This window comes from Elephantulus edwardii, unplaced genomic scaffold, assembly GCF_000299155.1.
Source record: "Elephantulus edwardii isolate Elephantulus edwardi_28Jun2011 unplaced genomic scaffold, EleEdw1.0 scaffold00021, whole genome shotgun sequence".
NCBI classification, from domain to species: domain Eukaryota; kingdom Metazoa; phylum Chordata; class Mammalia; order Macroscelidea; family Macroscelididae; genus Elephantulus; species Elephantulus edwardii.
This window is the reverse complement of record NW_006399771.1, coordinates 4670110-4677744: the sequence shown is the minus strand read 5'-3', so window position 1 is coordinate 4677744 and position 7635 is coordinate 4670110. Positions and strand designations below refer to the sequence as shown.

At 40.2% G+C, this 7635-nt stretch overlaps 1 pseudogene; it reads left to right on the top strand.

Moving 5' to 3' along the window:
• The first annotated feature begins 1804 nt into the window (after nucleotides 1-1804).
• On the top strand, nucleotides 1805-3592 carry LOC102863176 (annotated as a pseudogene).
• The last annotated feature ends 4043 nt before the right edge of the window (nucleotides 3593-7635 follow it).

Below are 7635 nucleotides of genomic sequence, written 5' to 3'. Positions count from 1 at the left end.
TAAAAAGATATCATATTTTATGTTTTGATAAGAAGTATATTTAGAACATTTAATAAGAATAAAGAAAGGGGTGTAGGGACCATTTTATCTTATAGCTGCATATGATGCATATTTATGAGAAATTGGGGTTTAGAAAGATTAAAAAGACTCTTTTAAATTCTGTAAGTAGTTTAACTGTGATTTCAGTTGAGCTATGTTTGGCTGCCACTCCCATACTGTGTACAGAACTCCAAAATGTATGTTGCCAAGGAAATAAAATAGCCAAAGGTAATTCTATGTTGTGGTTATTAAGAATTCACCCTACTACTCAGGCAAAATATGTCACTCAATAAAGAAATCACTACAAAACGTAAGTAGTATGTCTTCCTTGGACAATATGTGTATATTTTCTTTTTATTAACAAATTATGCATGCTTGTTGTTATTGTATATTATCGAGTCACCTGCAACTCATAGTGACCCTATGCACAATAGCGCTGGACTCTGTCCTACACTGAGCCAATGTCTCTGTCTCAAACATACCTACCCTAGTTACCCCTGTGACTGTCTCAATTCATCTCTTCCAGGGTTTTCCTCTCTTGTGCTGTTCATCTATCCTTCTAAGCTTGGTACCCTTCTCCAAGGACTGCCCCTCCTGGACGCATGCCCAAAGTATGTCAGATGGAGCTTCAAAATGCTTGCCTACAAGGAGCAACTTGGTCCTACCCTCTCCAGGACAGACTTGTTTGTTCCCTTGGCAGTCCATGGTATGTTCAATCCTCTTCTCCAGCACTACAATTCAATTAGCCTCTAGACTGAAATGTTACTCTTTAGTACTCTGGAGAAGTGCCTGGCAGTAGAGTTTCCCAGTGCAATTCCTCTTTTGATTTCTTGTCTCCTGGTGCCAAGACTGTTGATTACGGAACCAAACACACACAATTGTTAATTGCTTGGCTGCTAATAAAAAAGTCAGATGTTCCAAACCACCATTCTCTCTATGGGAAAAAGATGTGACAGTAGGCTTCCTTAAGGATTCATAGCCTTGGAAATCTGAGAGCACAATTCTATTCTGTCCTGTAGAGACCTCAGGAGTCAAAACTGAAAGCATACAGTGGAAGAGATTTAGTTTTGATATCACTGTATTGTCATGGGAAAGTCTGCTGTTAGGGACCTCTCCAAAGTACTGAAGAGCAATGGTATCTCTTTGGAGACTAAGGTGCATCTGATACAGGCCATAGTCTTTGCAATCACCTGTTATGCATCAGAGAGTTGGACAATGACCAAGAAGGATAGAAGGAGAATTGATGCCTTTGAGCTGTGGTGCTGGAGAAGAGTATTGAGAATACCATGGGCTGCTAGGAAAACAAACAGGTTTGTCTTGGAAAGGGTTAAACCGAGTGGCTCCTTGGAGGCAAGGATTCTGAGGCTCCATCTAACATACTTTGGACATGTGAGGAGAGACCGGTCCTTAAAGGAAGACATCATGCTTGGGAGGGTGGTGGGACAGCGCAGGAGAGGAAGGCCCTCTAGGAGGTGGATTGATTCAGTGACTGGGATAATTGGGATGGGAGTGTCAGAGACAGTGCGATTGGCACAGGACAGAGCGGAGTTTAGGGCTGTTGTACATAGGGTCGCTATGAGTCGCAGGCGACTCGACGGCACATAACAACAACAACAAGAACAACATCACTGTATTCTACAATTACTTTTTATCATAGTAAAATTGTGATATGATAAATATTTATTGACACTTTTTAATGTCTAACAATTCGTTGAAGGCAATTAGAGGAAAATAAAACAAGCAAGCAAACAAGCTATTAGAGGGAATGTCTGTGAAAGTAGGCTATTGTTATTGTTGTTGTTGTTGTTGTTGTTATGTGCTGTCGAGTTGCTTGCGACTCATAGCGACCCTATGTACAACAACTCTAAACTCTGCTCTGTCCTGTGCCAATCTCATTGCCTCTGACACACTCATCCAGCAAGTTATGTAAATACATTTGCCTTGTAGGTTATATGTTGCTGCTGTTGTTGATTGCCTTCGAGTCAAGCATGACTCATAGCGACCCTATGAACAAAAGGCCTGAAGCTGTTCTACAACTACCAACATTTATCAAAGTTCATAGAGTTTCCAGAGGCATGTTGTTTAGGAAGTGGATGCTGCTATAGGACTTGGTAAATTTAAAAACTTCAGGTTCTCTGAAGAATCTGTCTTTGCACAACTGATCGCTTCTCTGAGCTGTTGTGAATCATGAAGCCCAATTCTCATATATCCTAGAAAATACCCCAGATACTTCATTGGAATAAGCAAAGAAGAATGTGTTCACAGTATTTTCATTATTATAAAAAATAGTCTCATATGGATGTACTCTACAGAAAAGCTAGCAACGAAATAAGCACTATGGCCCTCACACTGCTGACCAGGCCCTGCCAGCTCCTCCAGCCTCAGAGCAGGTAATCACCACCAAGAACACCAGGCCTGACCCATACTCAGCGTTGACCCTGAAGCAGAAGAAGGAGCTCTTGACATGGCTCATCGCATCATTGCTCTGGGCAAGGGCATCCTGGCTGCACATGGGTCCGTCGGAAGCATTGCCAAGCGCCTGCAGTCCATTGGAACCGAGAACACTGAGGATAACTGGCTCTTCTACCACCTGCTGACCACCGACGACAGCGTGAACCCCTGCATCGGGGGAGTCAACCTTTTCCATGAGACCCACTGCCAGAAGGTGGACGATGGGCATCCGTCCACTTCCAAGTCATCACATCTAAGGATGGTGTTGTAGGCATCAAAGTAGACAAGGGCGTGGTACCCCTGGCAGGAACTAATGACGAGACCACCACCCAAGGGCTAGATGAGCTGTCTGAGCGCTATGCCCAGTACAAAAAGGATGGAGCTGATTAAGGGCTAGATGAGCTGTCTGAGCGCTATGCCCAGTACAAAAAGGATGGAGCTGATTTTGTCAAGTGGCGCTGTGTGCTGAAGATTGGAGAACACACCCCCTCAGCCCTTGCCACCATGGGAAAGGCCAATGTGCTGGCCTGTTATGCCAGCATCTGCCAGTAGATTGTGCCCATTGTTGAGCCTGAGATCTTCCCTGATGAGGACCATGACCTGAAGCGTCGTCAGTCTTTAATGGAAAAGATGCTGGCTGCCATCTACAAGTCTCTGAGTGTCCACCACATCTATTTCAAAAGCACTTTGCTAAAGCCTAATATGGTAACTCCAGGCCACGCCTGCACACAGAATTTTTCTCATGAGGAGTTTGCCATGGCAACTGTTACAGAACTGTGCCACACAGTACCCTCCTTCCCTCCTCCCCCGCTGTTATTGGGATCACCTTCCTGCCTGGAGGACAGAGTGAGGATGAGGCATCCATTAACCTCAATTCCATCAACAAGTGCCCCCTGCTGAAGCCATGGACCCTGACCTTCTCCTTTGCCGGAGCCCTGCAGGTCTCTGCGTTGAAGGCCTAGGGTGGCAATGGGAATCTCAAGGCAGCCAGGAGGAGTATACCAAGCGAGCCCTGGCCAACAGCCTCATCTGCCAAGGAAAGTACACCCCAAGCGGTCAGGCTGAGGCCGTAGCCAGTGAGTCCTCTAACCATGCCTACTAAGTGGAGGTGTCCTAAGGTCGCCCCCTCGAAAGCTCCAGACCCCAGTGCCCTCCTAGACTTAACACTTGAGAAGGACCTCATTTGGGGCTTCAGGCTGCTCTTTTATTCCTTTTTATTTTTTCCTCTACAGTTTCTGTAAAAGGGGGGGAAATTGCATAGATTATAGAGTCTTCTTCTTAAAGGTAAATTTCAAGGCAATACAAAAGCATTCATTAAACTGTATTTATGTACTTAAACCTGAAAGCATTCCCGGTTTTATTTATTTATTTATTGCATTATGTTGCCATCTGGTGGCAACAATTGATATAAAGCATTTTGTATGGATATATTAGACAAGATTCAGATGTGTTATTCAAAGGTTTGCTATGAGTCCTTGTTACTGAACTCAAAGGCTTCTTTCCATAGTCAATTGACAGTAAGACAGTCAATTGCAATGTCCATAAACACTTTATTATAGATCTGGGAGGACAGCGAGTTCCCCTCAAAAACTACCTCCCCATCTGGGAATGGTCATTATGTTTTGTGAGAGGGATAGATACTAACTCACTTAACAATGTGCTTTTGTTAGTATAGTTACATAATTTCTACATTTGAAAAGAACAGTACATATATAAATACTAGTAATTCAGGAAGGGCACATTTCCCTTTTTGGTAAATAAGCAGATTAAGATACAATTTTCTATGACTGGGAAAAACAGTTTCAAAGAGGTAAATGCTAATCTAAGAAAGATACATTTTCTCTCCTAGGAAACTGATAGTTTAAACTGTTTTACAGGAAACAACAGATGAGAGAGAGAACTGTTTAAAGGGATATATGATTAGGTATTATTGTCATGACGGGAGTCCAGAATGAAGGCTGCACAGTGCAGTGGACTTGGGGGGAGAGAATACATAACAATGAAAGAGTTTTTCTTTTACTCATCAAGGAGAAAAGTGAATTTGGGGGTGGAGATGGCCAGGGAGAAAAGAGCAACAATGAATGACTGAAAACCCTAAATCTCTGTAAACTTTCATTAAAATTAATTTAAAAAAAAAGAAAAAAGGAAACAAAGAATTCTAAGATAAAGTAACTAGTTTTGCAGGCTGGAGAAAACTGATGTCCATTTTATAACTGTATAACTATAGTTTTATAACTGATACCTATTTAAAGAGTTCTGAATTTATTAATACCTCCTCATCATCCTAGTGGACTTGTCTGCAGCTAACAAAAATAACAACAACAAAAATATGTATAGCTTAATCTGAAGCTTGCTGCATTGTTAACCAAAAGACTGCGTGTCTCCAAGGTTTCAAATCCATTAGCCTTTTTGAACAAAAGATAAGCAGTTTTCTCTTACTGTCATTAAAAAAATAAGTCATAATTCTTTTTAAATTTTTAAGTCATAATTCTTAAAAGTCTTATTGTCATTAAAAAAATAAGCCATAATTCTTTTTAAGTTTTTTTAAAGTCATGATTCTTAAAAGTAATTCTTTAATTATTTAACTGAAGAAAAATTGAAGTCTTTGCATTAAGATGCTGATGAGGAATATTAAGTATCCTGTTAACTGCCAAAAGAGCAAACAGATCTGTCTTATGAAAAGTATAGACAGAATGCTTCTTAGAAGCATGGATGGCTATAGTTATTTTTCTTCAGCCTGCAAAACTAGTTAGTCATCTAAAGTAGTTTGATCTGTCTGTTCACCAGAAGAGGAAATGCATCTCTCCTAGATCTCTTTGAGGCTGTTTCCCCAGTCATATGTAAATTGAATCTTACTCTGCCTGTTTACCAGGAAGGTAAGTGAGTTAGTGTCTCACCCTGGTATATCTGCCCTTGACCACTCCCAGACAGGAAGGCTGTCTTTGAGGCCACTGTCCTCCACAGATCTGTAATAAAATGCTTTTATGGATTTTGCAATCCATTTGTCCTATTGGCAATTGACTCCAGAAAGAACCCCTTGTCTTCAGAAACATTTGGGGTAAGTTATCAGCAAGATTTAATGCTTGAAGAAGTATATCATACTTGGAAAAGTAGAGGGTCTATGAACAAAAGGAAGGCCCTTGGTAAGATAGACTGCCACCGTGACTAGAAAAATAGACATAACACAATGATTATGAAGATGGCACAAGATGGAAAAGGGCCTCATTCTGTTATACAAGGGATCACTATGACTTGAATCTAAACGAATGACACACCTAACAGTAACAATAACCATATGTATAAAGGTAACAACTTGGAAATGCAAAGTGGAAAAATGGACACATTTGCATCATTGTGCTGTCAAAGAATATTGACTATGTCATGGACTGCTGGGATAAATCAGTCTTAGAAGAAGTTGCTTAGAATTCAAATGCAAGATTTCATTTAGTTAGTTCTAGACAGAAAGGATCAACTACTAGAAAAAAGGAGCATCACAAACAAAAGAACCCTCCCCCATGAAAACTGACAAAATAGACGCAAAAACGAGTTCAAAGATACCAATGACTTTGAGAATGGCAAAGGCAGACATTATTTCATTACGTTAAACCCAATGTCCCCGGGAATATAAGCAGGTTCAACATTGAAGAGAAGGGAAACACAAATATAACAGCCATATTTCTTCTGGTAGAGTATCCTAAAATGAAGAAAAGAATGTTTGCTTATGTGAAGATTGGTTAGAAGACTCATTGTAAAGTTATAAATATATTTTGCTGAGCCTTTGTTTTGTGTCCAACTCTCTTATTGCTTACTATAAACTCACTACCAATGCTGAGTCAATTCTGAGGCTATACATATTAACAGGAGAGGACTGCTTACTTTTTTTTTCCTCATCAGAGCAACTGGTGAATTCCAGCTATAGAAATCACATAGCCTTCTGGTTCGCAGTGCAATCCATTATGTATCCCACCAGAGTTTGTTTATGGTTAAGTCTTCTTTCCTTTCTACTCTGGCAGCCGTGACCTCATTCTGATAAGTCAGAACTGACTCATAGCTAATTCTCCATTATGTTTCAAAGGTTGTAAATTACACAAGAAAGAATTGCTCACTTTTCTGGCATGAAACCACTGGCAGATTGCAGTCTTAACATTAGCAGCTTAACTGCACAGATCATCCTATTGGAGATACTTAAAATGAGTGCAAGTCAAGGAAGGCAATGTTTCCTAGTTTGTTTTAGTCTGGAATTTGTATTGAAATATGTCTTCCTTGAGTGGAACTGCTGGTATTTGAAATACTGTGGGATAGCTTCCAGCATCATAGCAACATGTAAAACATCACAGTGTGACAAACTGATACATCGGAATATGACTACCAACAAATGAACCAACAATTTGCTGTCTGGTCTATTCCAACTCATAGTGACCCTGTCAAACAGAGCATAACTATCACATAGAGTTTCCTAAACAGTAATCTTTACAGAAGCAGACTTCTTTATCACTCTCCATTAGAGTAAATGGTGGGTTTAAATTAACAACTTTCTGGTCAGCGGCAAGCACTTTCAACACAACTCTAACCAGTGATTCTTGAAAGAATCATTTCTCAACTCAAACAAAACATATTTATTGTCATTTCTGTGGAATCAAAATCAATCCATAGCTGACCCTCTGTTAAGTTTCTGAGGCTATAAATCGCATGGGAAAAGATTTTCTATCTTTCTCCCTAGGAGCCTCTAGTAGATTCAAACCTGGCCCCTGAATTCACAGCACAATTCTCTAGGAACAAAGACACTTCAACTCCTTAAATAGAATGATTAGGGCAGCACAGACATTTCTGACCACTAGGTGGTAATCATAATCCATATATCTATAGGAAAATTCCCAATATTACCACCCAGTGTCCACCAATACATTCAGAGTCCATCATTAACCTCTGTTGCAAATCTTAACTGGACTCATTGTACTTCTCCTGGGGAGGAATGGTAGGTATTTTACTGTCACCTTTTCAGTTAGTAGCCTGACAAGTTAAACATTCCCAAAACAATTCTCTAATGAAATATGTTTATGGCATTGAAGTCTATGGGGGAGAGAATAGTCTAAAAGTATTATATTTTAGGGCATTATTTTTATCATAGGAGTATGCAATGAGGGT